The 19,703-nt window shown below is 40.9% G+C and overlaps 1 protein-coding gene across 3 annotated transcripts in view; it reads right to left on the bottom strand.

The window, feature by feature from the left end:
• LOC109402508 (nitric oxide synthase) overlaps positions 1-19,703 on the bottom strand; it is a 354,219-nt gene that overhangs the window by 314,625 nt on the left and 19,891 nt on the right. Inside the window, exon 1 of one of the 3 annotated variants that reach the window (XM_062849369.1) lies at positions 11,243-11,377. The exons of the other annotated variants lie outside the window; for them this stretch is intronic. The gene's annotated coding sequence lies outside the window, so the exon portion shown is untranslated. Of the gene's footprint in view, positions 1-11,242; positions 11,378-19,703 lie in introns of those variants that run through there. 3 annotated transcript variants of the gene reach the window in all.

Here is a 19,703-nt window from a genome sequence, read left to right as displayed (position 1 = left end):
GATGTCATGAAAATCCTCTGAAAGAACCTTTGGAAGATTCCATGCAGGAATCCCAAAAAAAAGTTGTAGTAATCATAGGAGAAATCTCTGGAGGAAACCCAGGAGAAATCTTAGAAGGTATCTCTTGCCAAAAGAAATGTCTAAAAAATGCCGAGAGAAAACCCTTGTGAAAAAATAATAAAATAATGTTCCAGTAGTAACCCGGGAAGAACCAATGAAGGAATCACGAAAAAACTGAATGCATTTCTTAACGGATCCAGGGTATATCCTAATAGGAATTCCTAAACAAATTCTGCGAGGAATACCTGAAAGAACACCAGAAAAAAATCTGGTACAAATCTATGAAAGAATCTCAGAAAGAGTTCAAGAGCATCCTTAACGGAATTCCAGGAAGAATCATTGTAAGAGTCCCTGAATGTATCTCGAGAAGAATCTATAAAAAAAAATCGTGCGAAAAAATAATCTCAAGAGAAGAGGAATCGATGACAAAATCTCGGGAGGCAAAATCGGAAATAATTCGTAAAAATAAATCCCTGAAGGAATCCCGGGAGTAATCCCTGATGGGAATCCGGAAATTCCTGAAAGACACCCAAAATAGTTTGAGTATTTTTTTTGTTTAGTGGGCAATCAAAATTTTTATATTTTTGGCTGATATTTAGGACTGTTCTGTATATCTCAAAATCGTTTTTGATGTCTTTTAAACTGTATTTACATTTACAATCATTTAAAAATTAATGTTTTAGTCACCTTTCAGATGTCATTGATTATTTTGTACTGAATAGCTACAATTAACATATTTTATTTTTTTTTACAAATCATTCTATCAAAGTAAAATAGTTGAAGGGAGTCGAATACACTCTAAAATTATTTTCCTTAAAATTACACGGAAAATAAAATTTTCAGTGAAAAGAAGTTAAAATTAAAATATTTCAACAATAATCGTAAAATTTCAAAAAATCCGCCACCGAAATAGGCTTCCAGGAAAAATATAAAAGTATGGGGATGTTCAAAAATAAAAATAAGAAAAATCAAAAACCCGAAATTCACAATATCGAGAATTAAAAAGAATCATCTTCTAAAACATGTTTGAATCGATTTCAGATGACGAAAAATGATATTTAGATCAAAATAAAAAAAAATGGGTATTAGAGGGTTAACAACAGTAGTTTTTTCACCCCACTACCACCTGTGTGAAAGATATGCTACTAATAATGACATCACCAGACTATGTTTTCGTAAGCATGTGGGAAATGTTCTAACCCTACTACCAGAAAAATTGAATGTACAATTAATGGCGGAAGCAATCATAAGATGAGGGCCCATATAGCCGAGGCGGTAAACGCACGGGTATTCAGCATGACCATGCTGAGGGTGACGGGTACGATTCCCGGTCGGTCCAGGATCTTTTCGTAAAGGAAATTTCCTTGACTTCCTTGGGCATAGAGTATCTTCGTGCCTGCCACACGATATACACATGCAAAATGGTCATTGGCAGAGGAAGCTCTCAGTTAATAACTGTGGAAGTGCTCATAGAACACTAAGCTGAGAAGCAGGCTTTGTCCTAGTGAGGACGTTACGCCACGAAGAGGAGAGGAGGAGCAATCATAAGCCAAACTTTTTGAATTTCTCGTAAAAAGTTGTTGAATCCCGTGCCCTGAGATTAACTGGATCGCAAACAGTACCCGTAGCTCAGTAGGTAAGATTTCTTACAACTTGAATACTTCCGTCAAGGAACGATTTGTTTAATCCTCATACCTACCTGCGAGCGAATAATGTTCTCTTCAGCACTGGATTAGGTAACATCTAAACTTTTTACAGGTATACCTCGATTTAGTGGACCCTCGATTATATAGACCCTCGATGTACATTTTTATTGGTATTTTTTTTTATTTCCAATCAGTTTAAAACGTGCGGTGTGTATTATAATGATTTATAATGCAGGGGTTTCAGTATTTTGATACGCGAAGCACTTCATATCAAAAAATTGGTTTGTGGAGCACCCATCAAGTTCGTAAATAGGCACAATGATACTTGGCGACCGTCTAGCTGAATATTTATCTACTTTTTTGATACGTGTTCTATGAAAATGTTACTGTTATTATGAGGCTGTGTTAGAAGTTCTCATCAGATGCTTTTGTGATGTAGCTTGTGTAATTATTGAGTATTGTCCATATGTTGTTGAGTCCTTTTGTCATGATTAATTTGATAAATATGTTGAAATAATTTTAAGATTTTCAATAAGACTGTAATTGAGGGGCCCAGAATCAAAGGGGTGTAAGTGTCGATTTTGAGTTGAGCATATCATAAAATTCTTTCGATTCCAAGCTTTCAGGAACTTTTTTAAGATTGTTTTTACGATGATTGGAAAAATTACAATAAATCAAAGAAAATTGGGTTGATTTTAGAGCTCCATACATTTTGTATAGGATGAAAAATTGGTCAAAAACTTTATTTAAACCTCATTTACTCGAAAGTGGGTTTTTGTCACTTACACCCCTTTGCTTCTAACCCCCTCAATTGTCAGTTGAATTATTATAACAGAGAAGAAGAAGAAGAAGGAGGATAATTATGATGTATTCCCGATGTTTTTGTAGATGCCTTATACTATTTTGGAGTTTATTCAGCTGATTAAGTTATAAAATTTGTAGCATATTCCACAAAAAGGTCATTGTAATGCTTTGGCAGATTACTAAGGGACTGTCCATTAATTACGTAAGGAAATTTTTGCGATTTTCTGACACCCCCTCCCCCCCTTGTAAGATTTTTTGTATGAGAACCCAAACATTTTTGTATGGCGCGTAAGATTTTTCAAACCCCCCCTCCCCCCATAAACCCTTACGTAATTAATGGACAGCCCCTAACAAGATTTGTAAGAAATTATTTCCAGTGCTGTCATGGTAAAACCAGAACTAGTTATGCAAGGTTCCCTGATTTCAGGACCTAGTCACCGGTATATTCCCATGAATGAATTCCTGGAGGAAGCTCTGAAAGAACCTCTTGGGCGATTCCTGAATGAACTGCTGGAACAACTTCTGAAAGAATCCTGCTGAAATTTCTGTAGTAACTCCAAAATTTCAAAAGGATTAAAAAAGAAAATTGTAGATGAATTCCTGAATGATTTTCTGAAAAAAAAAACAACGGAATTATTTTAAGAATCCGTAGATGGATTTTCTAAAGAAATTCCAAGAAGAATAGCTGAAGAAACACCTGAAAACCCCGGATGGAATACCTAACAAAATCTTTTGAGGCAGTTTTGGAAAATAAAAATACTTATAAAAATCCTAAACAACTTTTTAAATGAATTCCTGGAGGAATCCATAGAGAAGTTCCTAGAGGTACGCTTGGAAGAAAACCTGAAGGAATTTCTGAGAAAATACATAGAGGATTACCCTGCGGAATTTCGATGAAATCTCTGTGTGAATTTCTACAGGAATCTCTGCAATAATATCTTCCAGCCTTTTCATAAGAATCCCTTTAAGAATCTCTGAAATAATCTGTAGGAACTATTCTAAAGCAATCTTTGCAGGATTTTCTAAGCCATTTTTTAAGAAATCCTTCGTAAAATTTCTGGAAAATAAATGTCTTGCAAGGATGGGAACACTCACTTGCAAAGAGTTACACTCACTTGCTGTTTCCTCGGCTCAGAAGCGTGCTATCAAGAAACGATGTATGAACGACGGAAGACAACTCTCCTCGAGGTAAATTACACTCAACTCGTGGAGAGTCGCTTTCACAGCTCTGTCACGACTTTAATATGCGTGTGCGACTCTTACTCTATTCGACAAACTTTTAGACAAAACCACAAGGCAAAAGTCGTTCAAACATCGTTTCTTGATTGCATGCTTCTGAGCTGAGAAAATAGCAAGTGAGTGTAAATCTTTGCAAGTGAGTATCCCCATCCCTGATGTCTTGAATGAATATCTAAAATAATGTGAAGAAATCTTGGAAAATTCTCTTCCCGAATTTCTGAAGCAATCCTTGGAGAAAATTCTTTAGAGAGTTTTTGAAAAATAATTGAAGGAGTTCTGAATTTATGATTCTTAATGCATCCTGAATCATTAAAAAAACAAGGAGTATTTTTGAGAATTCTCATGGAAGGTTTTCTATTTTCTGGAGAAATCCATTTGAAAAAAATCTGAAGAAATTCGAATATCTATAACTGGAACAATCTATGCAATTTTTTTTAAGAAATTCTTAAAGCATTTTCTCTAAAGGATTCCATGTAACATTTTTGGAAGCTATCCGTGCAAGACTTTGTAAATGATTTTTTTTACTGAATTTCTTTTGCATTTCCTAGATGGCTTTTTAAAGTAAATCCACTAGGAGTTTCCAAAGGAGTCCCTGAAAGATTTTTTTAAGAATCTCTTGGATATTTATTCAAGAACTTGTGAAAGATTTTCTAAATGAATCCTACGATGGATTTAAACAAGGATCCATGAAAGAATTTTCGAAAAATCTGTGGAAGTTTCTTCAAAGCAATCCTTGGAGAAATTTGTAAAGACATCTCTAGAGATATTTCTGATCTCATATATTTTTAAAGATAATTTTCTAACAGAAATCCAGGTTTTAAAAAAGCCAGGAATAATTTTTAAAGCAAACCCCGGAGAAAGGAATGAATCCTTGGGAGATCATTTGAGAGAATACTTAAAGGAATTTCCGGAAAAAAAACTAGAAAAATCCCAAGACAAACTTATTTTCTAAAGAAATCCGTGGAAGAATTCCTGCAAGTTTCTTTAACAACTCTTTGTGAAAATTCCGGAATAGTTTCTGCAGGCATCATTAAAAGTTTTATTAAATTTTTGAATAAATGTCCAATCGAATTTCTGAAGCATTCTTTGAACGAATTGTCGAGAGAATCTCTGGATGAATTTATGTACTCCAATTACCTTGGGGTCTTTATTTATGGTTATTTTTTTGAAAAAAAATGGACGAATTTCAGAATTAAATCATGCAAGTTGCTTTGAAACAATTATTTGTGAAACTTATAGAATAGCAAAAATGTCTTAACAAATCGTTGAAAAAAAATCCAAATGATGTTTGGATTCAAATTTCCGAAAGAATTTTTAAAAACAATTTTTTGAAGATGATTAACCTGGGCTTGTTAGTACTATTCCTTTGAATTCCACTAAGAATTTGCATCCTTTGACAGATACGTATTTCGACCTCAACTGTAAGGTCGTCTTCAGTGTCTTGTACTTGACTCGACTTGACTCGAGTCGAGTCAAGTACAAGACACTGAAGACGACCTTACGTATCTGTCAAAGGATGCAAATTCTTAGTGGAATTCAAAGGAACAGTACTTAACGCGATTTTCTTTAAAAATTTTTAAGAGTTTCTGAAGTACAGTAGATTTCCCAAAAGAATCTCCAGCAGATTCTCCAAACGAATGCCTAGAGAAATTTCTGAATAAATATCCAGAGGAATTTCTGAAGCAATCCTTGGGTGAATTTCTCAAAAAATATCTGAAATGATTTATTTTTAAATAAAATAAAGAAGTGATTTATGTAAATTATGGAGGAATTGGTGAAACAATTCATGCTAGATTTCGAAAAATAAATCTTTGTGACACTTTTAGACGAACACAAGAAATATTTTTTCAATAATCTGTGACTTGATGATTTTATTTGGGAGGTTTTCATCAAACATCGTCGTCATAAAGTTGAAAATTCTGGGTTTACTTACTTTCATTTAACACCGCAGAATTGCAACAAAAGGCGACTGGGCAGATAGCGGTACAAACCTACACTACTCGTATAGCACAAACAGTAACCAGTAACCAGTAACTGCTTGTTACGAATCTTCAAATTTCCCAAGGAACCCCTTGAGGAATTTAGAAGCGGTCCCTGGAGGTACTCTGAAGCAATTCGTAAAGGGATTTTTTTGAATCAATTCGTAAAGGAATTACAGGGTAAATCCGCGGAGAAATTTTCAAAGGAATCCCTGAATGAAATTCTGACCTTTTTATTTTTTTAGGACATTTATGTAAATAACGTTATTGTGAATGTCCATTGCTCAAAATATTGGCTTTTGAATTACCCTTACATATTTTGGAGACAAAAGATTCCTATCGTATCAAGCTAGCGATATAGTGGTTTATTGTTATTTAGCAAGAATTACTTATGCCTATATACCACAAACTCCGAGCCTTTTATCGAAAACTCAGTTTTGATATGTTTTGATACATGTTGGTGTACAATTTAAATGAAAAAAAAATGCTTCGATTTTATGTAAAATTCGATTTTATACACATTTTGAAAAATGAAATGTCCACTAAATCGAGGTACACTGGAACCTCTGTTTATGCACATGACTGGGGTAGGGTGCACAAATTAAAAAAGGCATAAAATGAGGGAAATTTGTGCATAAATTAAGTTTGGGCTTTAATGAGGTAATCTAGTTCGCGAGAACAAGTCTTGCCCCTTGGCATTTGAAGCGGGGCTAAGGGGGGTTTCAGAAAGTTCTCAGAGAGCTTAAAAAGGGGGTGCCAAGGGGCTACAAAGGCGTATCAGTGCAGTGGGTTGTTTCGGAGATGTCAGGAGCCTTTTAAAAGCGCTCTGTCAGGTTATGTTGGCGATTTAATGGGATTACGGGGAATTTAGTGACATTTCATTATTATTAAGGGAGTGACAGGGACGTTTCAAGGGGCTTTATGGGCAAAAGTGTCTCAGGAGCCGTTAAAGGGCGTTACAAAAGAATTGAGGGACTTTTAAAGACATTTCAGAGAGTTTCAGGGGGTTTCAGGAACATTTTAAAGGCCTTTCTAGAACTTTTTGGGGGCGTTTGATAGCATTTCAGGAACGTTTCAAGGGGGTTTCCGGTGCGCTTCAGTTAATGTATGGAGTCTATTGAAGGCACACAAAGGGGTTTCAGAGGCATTTCAAATTGATCATGATGATTTCAATGGCGTTTCAATGGAGTTACAGATGTTTCAGGGGCGTTTCGGGGCATTTCAGGTCAGGGTCGTATAAGGAGGTTTCAAGAACGCCAAAAAAGCTCTGAAAGTTCCTTAAATGCCTCACTGATCCCCCTAAAATGGAGCGGGCCTGGTCGGTGCAAGCATAGTTTTGCCCCCCATATATTTGACGATTTTTTAATTTTACCATACAAAAAATCAGAAAAAACAGGCTTTGCCTCACCCCTCCCCCCCCCCCCCCTATAATTTGACCGAGTTGGCGCGTCTATGGCTGAAAATGTATCATGGCGATTGTTCAATAGTTGTCAACACCGTGATGCATTTTCGTCCAAATCCGTTGGCCGATTCTAAAAACAGTGCTTTTGAAAATTTGAGCTACGTATTACAAATACATTGTCCTTAAGATCCACTCGCACCCCATGGTACGCAAGAGCGACCCCCGTAAACCCCCGAAAACTTACGTCTCCAAAACCCGTCGATAATGCTATGAATGCTTTCGAAAACCTCCTCAGACCTCCAAAAATTCCCCTGAAATCTCCTGGTAATCCGCTGTAATCCCTTCGGGCCCCTAAAACGCCCCTGCAACCTCCCTTTGTTCTCTCGTCATTATTAAATTTTCTGATGCACTATATTTGTTCTGAGTAGCTTTCCCTCTATTTATGCAGGGCAAATAGTTATAGAACTTAAAAGTGCATAAAAATAACAAGCATAAAAAGAGGTTTTAGTGTGATCAAACCAGTCGTGCTACCAATGCCTATGTGCTAGCAGGCAAAACTGCAACTCTACCTCAAACGGAAAAAAAAATCCGAAAATGCATGTGATTTAGCAATTGGGGAACCACTGCTAGAGTGCTGATGATGACGGAACCGAACACGATGGTGATGAAGTGATAATGAATTAGGTGCCTGGGCGGAAAAGTTTCGCCACACTGCCAGCCCCAAAAAGCCCACAGCCGGCACCCCGGTCATCCCCTCGGGGAGGGTTTGGCTTTCCTACCACCCACCATCATCACTAACTGATTCGGTGTGATGCTTAAAGCTAAGAATGAATATACGCCTCTTTCAACCGGATCACATAAGAGAAACGAGATGAGAAAATTAGCACAGATAGGGCATGTCTGACAAATAGACACCTAAATTAAGATGCTGATGGCCTGATGATAAGTGTGTTACGGAGAATGTTAACACAAAAGAGTGAACATCTTTTTGATGTTCCATGGTGGAAGCGATAAATTAACAGGACTTCAGCTGGCACTCGTCCTTGCCGGGCCCGAGATATTAAATCCTGTTACGTCACCCGCAATGTTTACTCCTAGTAATTGGAATTTTTAAACGCAGCTGATACGAGAAGGGCCTCATATAGCTGCAGCGGAAAATGCGCGGGTTTTCAGCGAGTTCGATCCAAGAACTTTTCGTAATACAAATTTCTTCTCTGTCTTTGGGCATAGAGCATCTTCGTGCCTGCCGCACGATATACACATGTAAGACATGGTCATCGGCAGAGGTAGCTCTCGGTTTATAAATGTGGAAGTGTTTATGGAACACTTAACTGAGAAGCAGGCTCTGCACCAGTGTGGATGTTACGCCAAGAGGAGATGGAAGACGAGAATGTCCAGGAAAGCAGGATCAAAGCCCGCCGGCCGATAGCCGCAACAAGTAGACGCGACCACTGGTTGAACGTTATCTCCCATAATTCCACTCGTTTTACGAGAAAAGTCATGAACCGAAATTACCACCGCACACACCGCCAACTCGCAACGGGAAACAAGAACAAACTGCAATTCCGCTGCTGTGCGACATTTGAAAAACTAAAGAGGAAACAAAATTATCATAAAACTTGCGGGGCTGGGCTCTGCTGCGCGCAGAGAAGCTCAGAACGAAGTCGACCATAAAGGCGACGAGATAAGCCGCACTCGGTGACCCCCAAACAGATTTTTCCTTGCTTGCTGCCGGCTTGTTGTTTTTTGTCACAACTAAAATCTGTGGAGATAGAAAGTCTACCAGCCGACAACAGTAGGGATGAAAAACTTTTACAACGTCTTTTTCCAGAGAAAAATAATATGTCTCTACTAACTGGGTGGGTAGAGGCGCACAGAGTCCCTTAAAGAACATAATTTTCGAGCACTTGTGCCGCCGACGTACTCGTTCATACCCTCTGCTACTCTTCTCTACTGGTGGTCGTAAAATTAGGATCTTAATTAAATTCCGGAAAAGGGAGTGGTACAGGACTGGGAAGTTTGTAAATTTGAATCCGAAAAGATAAGCAATGTGCCGGGCCAGCACAATATTATTATATGTCAAGGAGTCATTCTTAGCTTAGGTATCGTATCAAAGAGCTAGTTCCAGAGACACGTAAATCTTCTTTTGGGACATTTGTGTCGTACGGGTTTAGGACAACGCAACGAATCTCAGACAAACTGTCTTGGTGGTCTAGTGGCTACCGCTTCTGATTCGTATGCAGAAGTCTTGGGTCGAATCCCTGGCCCGTCCCTCACTCTTCTCTACATATATAACTCATGTAAATTCATATATTCATGGCCATCGCTAGAACAGAGACGGGTTGAAAGGGCATTGGAACCCCTCTTATGAAATCCACGTGAATGCCCTTAATACCACTCTGAAGTTTATTTAAACTCCTCTGGAACCTCCTTGAAAGCACCCAGAAACACTTGGAAAGTCCTCTGAAACCCCCTGAGACGGATCGCCAATCCGGAGACGGCGGATTCGATTCCCGTTCCGGTCGGGAAAATTTTCTCGATTTCCTGGGCATAGTTTATCATTGTACTTGCCTCACAACATACAAATTCATGCAATGGCAGGCAAAGAAAGCCCTTCAATTAATAACTGTGGAAATGCTCAAAGCAGAATTGTTAATAGTCATCGGATCTGAAGAAGCATCACTGACGACAACAAATAATAAAAAGTTTGCGTCACTGAACCAGCAGCGCTTGAATATTTTCGTTCAAACATCGTCAGTCAGTTTGCTAGTCGCGACGGAAAAGTTTTGCCGTTTCTCTTTGTCGGCATTTTCGTTGAAGTGCTTGCACCGAACAGGACAGACGATCGAATAATCAGCATCACGAGAATGGCTGACCAGAAAAAAAAGTCCAAAAAAGAAACCCCGTTTGATTCGGAATCGAACCAAAAACCTTCGGATTGGCAGCGCACCAAGCAAACCAACAGAGATAATACAGCAGCTCGAAAAGGCACAGGCAAAATCATGAATAAAAAGCGTGACTGGTTTGCCTTTTGTCTTCAGTCAGTTGCCATGTGACTATTACATATTCGGTTTTCGTCATTGCAGAAGAAGACAAAAGAGAATGACGAAAACTATAGCTCCAGTTTTATTTTCAGTTATTCCTCGTCGTGGTTTCTCTGTCGGTCGCTGATGATGATGCAAGTGACGGAGTCTTTTTGCTGACGAACTTTTTTATTTTTTCGTCGTTGGTCAGTGACGAAACTGATGGTTACCAACCCTGGCTCAAAGAACACTAAGTTGAAGCGAGGCAAGCCAAGTCCCAATGGGGACGTAGAGCCACAACGAAGAAGAAGAAGAATGTGCGGAAACTTCTCTTATACCTAACTGCTTTCTCAGATAATGAACTGATTTTATTTAACTAATGAACGTAAAAACTATAATTTTGAACTCTGAACCACCCAAGCAGCACACAAGTCACAAAGTAGTGTCGACAGCGCAGGTTTTTGGTTGGACACGAGTCACTTCCAAGTTTTTCTGCCTTTGAGTTAGAATTAAAAGAATGTAGCTCCTGTACAAGCAAAAACCTGTGCTGTCAACACTCCTTTGTGACTCGTTTGCTGTTAAAAGGATATTTGTGTGTATAGATATTTTGGACTGAGCTCTATGACTGTTTGGAAGACCTAGAACATCCCAAGAAATACTATATTCACTAAAAAAACTATGCAGATACATTGACTCTAGTAGTAAGCCAATTATTTAATTTTCTACTCATCTTCATGTTAAGGTTGAAAAATTCGTCATTGATATAATCGTCATCATTGAAAATGGAAGAGCAGTTTTCTCGCTCAAAACTGACATTTTCGCAGTGAAAATGCATTCACTGTGTTGCGGGGGCAGAATACAGTCCAGTGAATACATTTACACTGTGATAATTGCAGTCTTGAACGAGAAAACTGTTTTTACATTTTCAATGATGACGAATTCTTCGACCATAAGCTGTCGATAAATCAACCAATACATGCATTCACATAAAGTAGAGCAGTAAGAGATGAGCCAGCGTCGGGCTGAAAATTTCTTTAATAAAGAGCCTATTTAATTTGTGACAGTAGTTACTGTCGGGTTCCAACGTACCTCGTATTAGTGGACTGTATGTGGGGGGATTCCTGTACCCAATATCAGTGGCGGTGTAAATGTGGATTCCTGGATAATGGGCGATTCGTCCAACAACGGCGATCACCAGACGACCTTGTGGTTCCTTGCGGACGTCTGGGAATTCCAGAGGGGTTTCCGGCTTATTAGTCACATTAACCGTTATGTGGCCGGCAAACTTTTTGCTTTTTTCTACACCGTGTATTTTAAATGGGTGCTGGGTACCCGGGTACCCTGCCGGCCACATAAGGGGTTAACTGACACACAATCACGGTTTAAAACACACTGCACATATATTGAAACATATATTCGATTACTTAAAAGTGCACATTTATTACTTAAACTACCGACACGCGTGCCCTACTCTTTGGATGCTTATGGATAACTAAACCTAATTGCCTTACAATCTAATTCTTTCCCCCAATCTCTCAAGCAGCATCCCGATCAGGAGATAGAGAGATGAGAGAGGCATGAGTTCTTCTTAATAATGGGAAATTGCCGTGTGGAACGTATTCTATCCTCTCATGCTCATCAATCTATTTATAAATCGACGATAATAAAATAGATAACTGCCAGGGTTGTAGTTGGTGGTAAGCTACTCTCCAACAGTTACATTAGACATTTCCTTTTTATTGGCATAAAGCTTCACGCAGAAAAATTCTCAGTTTGAAAATCAACCATGCGTTTTAACATGGTTGATTTTCAAACTGAGAATTTATTTATTCCAAAGTTATATTTAATTGTTTTCATTTCGAATTTATCGATAAAAACAACCGATTAGCCTCATTTCATATAATGTCAAAAATTTCATTTGTTTCAACAAAATAAAAACCATAAACATGATCCGAAAGCACTCACACATCCATAAAATGCTTACCCCAGCTTCGCCTCAACGATGAACGTGCAGCAAATCCAAGTGCAAGTGCAGCTTGGCCGTGATGGATAACGCGCAGGTACTCACGACAGCATCCACAAAAAGTTGATCGGTTTCGCCTTTTTTGTCTTTTTTTAGTCGTTCTCCTCCCCATCCGCTTACCGACGGTCTAAAAATAGATTTCCAAGCTGCCGCAGTTGCTGCCGTCACCAACACAATCATATTCCGGGTTTGTTAGTGGCAAAAGTGCAGTCGTTTGAATCAATCCATTATTTCATGTTGAAAATACCATATCTCTGTTTGTTTTAACAAACTGTCAAAAATTTCGACAAATGAAAATATTTGTATTATCAAACAATAGAACAGTTTAGTTTAAACAAGAAATCAGTTAATCGCTATAGTAAAATGAAAAATCGGTTGATTTGAACTAGAATTTAATTGTGTTTACAATTTATTTTTCTGCGTGTTCCTAGTGAAGTTCCCTGCTACTTCATCTGTACGGAATGAATGACCCATAAAAGGTTAAAATCCCTGGTAATAAACAAGCAAACAAACAACTTTTTCTGTATCCAGGCATCGAAGGAGTCGCACACTATGCTCAAAACCTTCTCCGGCCCCAAAAGTACCCACATACAGAGTTTCACGCCGATCAGTTCCGTAGTTTCCGAATCCATAAGGGTGAGACAGACAGACAGACAAAAATTCATTTATACATATTATACATGATTTTTATACACTTTTGATTTTTTTTTTTTTTTTGTAAATCAACTCATTCGGTATAAAACCATCTACCCACAAATAGTCAAGACAAGGTTAACATAACATCACTCTTTGGCGAGCGTTCGTTCGAGACAGTCGCAACTTTTCGTTCGTCCGGTTTGTCTCCAGTTCGGTGGCTATTTTCGTGCTAGTGTTTCAAGTGATTAAGTTTATTAAGTAATCATCCCTAGTGGGACGCGTGCGGTTGGCGAGGCCACAATTTTTGCCGCAAAAGTTCGTTTAGTTTGAGTAAAGTTCACGTTTTCATTATATCACGTGGCGCATTGACCGATTATCGAGCACAGCAGTGCAGCACCCCCCGCATACCGCGCCGCTCGCGCGGCCGTGATCGGCTTCTTCCAGTGAGTACCCAAGCTCATCGTCGTCGACAGCAGCAGCCCACCGAGAGAAGAGCAGAGAGCGTTCAACCGCCGCACACCGCTCGCCTCCTCCCAGTGCGGGCGATCCCATCGCTTGGACCTGTCGTCGTCAAGCCTGTGGCAAAACAGAGCACAAAGCTAAGTATTCAAAGTTACCCCTCGTTGTTCCCCCCTCTCCACTGACTCTTTGATTAGATTTAATTTGGTATATAAGCAGTTTTTTTCTCTTTTTTTTTTCTCACTTTCCCTGTACAGTTAATTTTGGCCCTTGTTTTTTTTTATTATTTCGTCCCCGTGATAAGTGTTAGTTTAAGATTTTTGAGTGCCCCGTGGTGGTAGTTAGCTGCCACAATGGGCGATGATGACGATGGCGGGGGTACGTCGTACCGCATCAACGAAGCTTTGTTATTGGCATCGGATTGCTCGAGCCAACAAGGCGATTTAAATGCTAACCCCTTTGCCCCCCTTCACCCTGGTGCTTCTCCAATGGACACCAACGGTAAATCTGTTTCGACGGCCCCCCGCCTCAAGGCCTACCCTCCCGACTTTGGCGGGCCATATGTTGTTTTCTTCCGACCCAAAGGCAAACGTTTGAACACCGTTCAAATCAGCAAGGATCTGACTAAGCGGTATTCTTCCGTTGTCTCCATTGACATGGTCGGTACAGCTAAGCTTCGGGTGACAGTAGGCGACCGAAAGCACGCTAATGAGATTGTGGCCTGCGAGTTGTTTACACTTGAGTACTTCGTTTACCTACCGAGCGCGTCGATAGAGATTTCGGGGAAGGTCGCCGACGCATCTTTGACCTGCGAAACGATCATGCAAGGCTGTGGTCGTTTCCATAACCCTTCTCTACCTCCTGTCCAGATACTGGATTGCCGGCAACTGCATTCGGTATCCCAGGAGGGCGAGAAGAAGGTTTACACACCATCTGAAGAATTTTCTGTGACCTTCTCCGGATCTGCATTACCAGATCTGCTGGTGATTGGCAAACTTCGGCTACCTGTGAGGCTGTATGTACCGAAGGTAATGAATTGCATCAATTGCAAGCAGCTGGGCCACACCGCCCAGTACTGCAGCAATAAACCTCGCTGTGCAACATGCGGGGAGAGACATGTGGACGGTGCGTGTAAAACGCCGCCCAAGTGTGTTTATTGTGGTAGCGACCGTCCACACGATCTCAATGTTTGCCCGAAGTACATACAGCGAAAACAACATCAAAAACGATCGTTGCAGCAGCGTTCAAGGCGAAGCTACGCCGAAATGCTGAGAAAAGCTGCTCCGGTCGTTGAATCACGCAACATCTACTCGTCTTTGTCTCTCGATGATCAGGGCTCTGACTCTGAGGTCGGGGACGGGGTTCCCTTTGTTTTTAAGGGTGAAACGAGGAAACGGGTGAGGCTCCAGAGACCCACCAAAAAACCTCGGAATCTGCCTAGCAGTGACCCCCAACCCACCGTGACAAATTCTAAGAGTGTTAAAAAAGGTAACAAACGTTCACCTCCTGGATTCAAAATCCAAGATGAACGAGACTTTCCTTCGCTCCCGGGAACATCAAAAATCCCAGATGTCCCAATTTTTTCGACTTCTCAGCCAGAGGGACAGCATTCGGAGAACCAGGAACAACCTCTTGGTGCTCCGATGTTTACGCTTTCTGGCATCGTAGACATCGTCCTTAACTTATTTAATGCTTCTGACTCAGTGAAGAGCATTGTCAAAGCACTTCTTCCTTGTGTGTCTCCTCTTTTGAAGCAGTTGGCTTCTAAAATGCCCCTCCTTGCGACATTCGTATCTTTCGATGGCTAATTTAACCACCGAGGTCGAAGATATGATTTCTGTGCTACACTGGAACTGTCGTAGTATCGTACCAAAATTAGACTCTTTCAAATTTTTAATTAACAATTTACAATGTGATGTTTTTGCGCTATCCGAAACATGGCTGACACCCGATGTAACCTTACCTTTTTCTGATTTCAACATTATCCGTCTTGATCGGTCCGACTCGTACGGAGGGGTGCTTTTAGGGATCAAAAAGCAACACTCATTTTACAGAGTCGATTTTCAACCGATGACAGGCATCGAAGCCGTCGCATGTGAGGTGACAATCCGAGGTAAAACCCTCAGTGTTGCCTCCATATATCTTCCACCGAGAACTGCGATATCTCGCAGGGATCTCGCCCACATCTGCTCGATTATGCCTGAGCCACGGCTGCTCATGGGAGATTTCAACTCACATGGTACAGGCTGGGGGGAACTGTACGATGACAGCCGTTCAACTTTGATATATGACCTCTGCGACGACTTCAACATGACAATTTTGAACACCGGAGAAGTTACGCGAGTGGCACCTCCAGCTAAAGATGGCAGTCCTAGAGACAGCCGATTAGACCTCTCAATCTGTTCGAGCTCACTATCGCTGGAGTGTACATGGAAGGTTATCCAGGATCCCCATGGTAGTGATCACCTTCCGATCGTTGTTTCTATTTCCAATGGTTCACGTCAACCTCCATCTATTGACATTTCCTACGACCTCACGAAACACATTGACTGGGGAAAGTACGCGGAAGCAATTATCGACGGTGAGCAATCGGTAGAAATTCTTCCACCGCGGGAAGAGTATCAGTTTCTATCAGAACTGATCATCAGTAGCGCGCTGCAGGCACAACGTCGGCCAGTTCCAGGTCCTTCGGCTCGCAGGAAACCCCCCAATCCGTGGTGGGATAGCGAGTGTACAGAAATCTATCGCGAGAAATCCGCTGCGTTCAAAGAGTTTCGGAAACGCGGTTCGGTTGAAAACTTTAAGCGGTATGTTTCCCTTGAAAGCAAGTTCAAGAACTTGATCAAGGCGAAGAAAAGCGGTTACTGGCGTCGGTTCGTCGAGGGTTTATCGCGCGAGACATCAATGAGAACTCTTTGGAACGTCGGGAGAAGAATGCGTAACGCGTCGTCGGTAAACGAGGATCGAGAAAGCTCTCCTCGGTGGATTCTCAAGTTCGCAAAAAAAGTTTGTCCAGATTCCGTACCCGTGGAGCGAAAAATTCGGGATGTTTCCGAGGATAGGGACGACATGGATAGGCCGTTTTCGATGGTTGAATTCTCACTTGCTCTTCTTTCATGTAACAATTCCGCTCCAGGAATGGATCGAATTAAGTTCAACTTGCTTAAAAACCTCCCAGACGTCGCTAAGAGGCGCTTGTTGAACTTGTTCAATCAGTTCCTGGATAACAACATCATTCCGGATGATTGGAGGCAAGTGAGAGTGATAGCTATTCAAAAACCCGGGAAACCCGCGTCGGATCATAATTCGTACCGTCCAATCGCGATGTTGTCTTGTCTGCGGAAGTTGTTAGAGAAGATGATTCTCTTTCGACTGGACAAATGGGTTGAATCGAATGGCATGTTGTCTGATACACAATTTGGTTTCCGCAGAGGCAAAGGAACGAACGACTGTCTTGCGTTGCTTACTTCAGAAATTCAGCTTGCCTTTGCTCAAAAGCAGCAAATGGGCTCAGTGTTTTTGGATATTAAGGGAGCTTTTGATTCAGTTTGTGTCGATGTTCTCTCCGACAAACTACACGAAAGTGGCCTTTCACCAATTGTGAACAACTTTTTGTATAATTTGCTGTTTGAGAAGCAGATGAGTTTTACTCATGGCGACTTGACAGTTTCACGAATTAGCTACATGGGTCTCCCCCAGGGTTCATGTCTAAGCCCCCTTCTTTACAATTTTTATGTTAGAGACATAGATGATTGTCTCATGGAAAATTGCACGTTAAGACAGCTTGCGGATGACTGTGTTGTTTCTATAACGGGATCAATAGCAGTCGATCTGCAAGGACCACTACAGGATACTTTGGACAATTTGTCTACTTGGGCTCTCAAGCTGGGTATCGAATTCTCTCCGGAGAAAACTGAGATGGTTGTCTTTTCTAAAAAACACAAACCGGCAAAGTTTCCGCTCCATCTGATGGGTAAGACAATCACTCATAGCATGTCTTCTCAATATCTCGGCGTCTGGTTCGACTCCAAATGCACCTGGGGGAAGCACATTGTGTATCTGATACAGAAATGCCAAAAGCGAATCAACTTTATGCGAACTATAACCGGAACATGGTGGGGAGCACATCCGGAAGATCTGATCAGGCTGTACCAAACAACCATTCTGTCGGTTTTAGAATACGGTAGCTTCTGTTTTCAATCCGCGGCGAAAACACACTTGCTGAAGCTTCAACGGGTTCAGTACCGTTGTCTTCGGATCGCGTTAGGTTGCATGAACTCAACTCACACTATGAGTTTAGAGGTACTCGCTGGTGTACAGCCTCTGACAGACCGCTTTGCGGAGTTATCGTTCCGGTTCCTCATCCGATGCGAGGTTGTGAATCCATTGGTCATAGAAAATTTCGAAAAGCTGCTCGAACAGAACCCTAAAACTCGTTTTATGAGTGTGTACTACTGGTACATGACGCTGGAGGTAAGCCCATCTCCGGTTAACACCAATCGTGACAACTTCTCAAACTTCGACAGCTCCTCAGTGGATTTTGATCTCTCTATGAAGGATGAGATCACCGGTATTCCGGAATCTTTTCGTTCCGTAGGTATTCCACAGATCTTTGCAAGTAAGTTCGGGCATGTTAGCGGGGACAGACAGTTCTTCACAGACGGTTCGAAAACCGATGATTCGAGTGGTTTCGGTGTCTACAACGAATTTCATAGCGCCACCTACATGCTTCAAAAGCCATGTTCGGTATACATTGCTGAGCTAGCGGCTATATACTACACCTTAGAGTACATTCGCACTCTTCCACCTGAGCACTACTTCATTTTTACCGACAGTCTAAGCTCTCTGGAGGCTGTTCGGTCAATGAAACCGATGAAGCACTCAGCGTACTTCCTGAATGGAATACGCCAAGTCTTGAGTGCTTTGTCCAAACGCTCATACATCATCACCATAGCTTGGGTCCCTTCACATTGCTCAATTCCGGGCAATGAGAAAGCGGACTCTCTGGCTAAGGTGGGCGCTAGCGGAGGCGATATTTACGAGCGTCAAATCGCCTTCGACGAATTTTTTGCATTGGCCCGTCAGGAGACCTTGATCAGCTGGCAACACAAATGGAGAGATGGAGAGATGGGTAGATGGTTGCACTCCATCATTCCACAGGTGTCGAAGAAGCCATGGTTCAAAGGGTTGGATTTGAGCCGCGATTTCATTCGTGTAATGTGTCGGCTGATGTCCAACCACTATTTGTTGAATGCACATACCTTCCGTATTGGGCTCTCAGAAAGCAATCTCTGTGTCTGTAGCGTAGCTTACCAGGATATCGAACATGTCGTGTGGGGATGCAATGAGTATCGTGAGGTCAGATCTGAGCTGCATGAAATTCTCCGGGTCCGAGGAAAACAACAGAAACCCGTTAGAGAAGTGTTGGCAGGACTTGATTTGGAATACATGAACCTGATGTACCAGTTTTTGAAACGTGTTGATGTCAGAGTTTGATGTAGTACGTTCCTTGTTTTCGTTGTCCGCCTTTTGGTTTTGTTGTTCGCCCCTGTCTGTCGTCACCCCCCTTCCGTTTGTCCTCTTCTTGTCGTTTTCTACCGATAAAGTCTTTTTTTTTTGGTTCCGTTACAGATATGGACAATTTGTCCCATCAATGTTGTAGTATAAGTTAGCAAATAATTTAGTTTTAAACCCATAAATCCCTCCTTCCCAATTTTATTTTTTTTTCTCAATCCTTAACCTCGAAACAGCCGCGAGTACTTCGGCTTCCCAAACTAACATAGCTTAAGGCAGTAATAAATTGTAAAATGTAAAATCATTGTAAAAAAAAACAAAAAACAAAAGATTTCGGCTCAGTTATGCTCATGTGGCGCCCGAGCCTTCCAAATAAACGAATAAGTAAAAAAAAAAAGGTTAACATACGCTATTAAGTATTAACAACTCCCACACAATAAACGATGAACACCTCCCTGCCTAATCCACCAAACCCCTAAAACCCAACGCCAATCAACAGAAAACAGAAATGTAGCGGAAAGATTTTAGTAAAAAAATTGTTAGTGGCAAAATGTGCAACAAGTAACAAAACACCCTTATTTTAGACCTACCTGAAGAAGACCCAAACCAAGGCTCGAAACGTCGGATGAAATAGTATCACACTGTTTATGATTTTTCCTGGCCGAAAAGCCAACCAAAGAGGGATAAAAATGGCCACCAATATTTCAAAAAAAAACAACGTAACTGCTCTTAGAACGACACGGACACATTCAATGCTTCCAGTGATTCGCTCTTTGAAGGAAGCACGGCACCAAAAACTTGACTCGAAAAAGTGAGATACACAAAATAATGTGTAACCTTTAATTGAGTGCACAGAAATTGCTGATTTTTGGGCTAGGAATAGCACCTTATGTATAGATAATACCATAAAACAATCAT

Source organism: Aedes albopictus, chromosome 2 (assembly GCF_035046485.1).
Source record: "Aedes albopictus strain Foshan chromosome 2, AalbF5, whole genome shotgun sequence".
NCBI lineage: Eukaryota > Metazoa > Arthropoda > Insecta > Diptera > Culicidae > Aedes > Aedes albopictus.
This window is presented reverse-complemented; position numbering and strand designations above follow the sequence as displayed.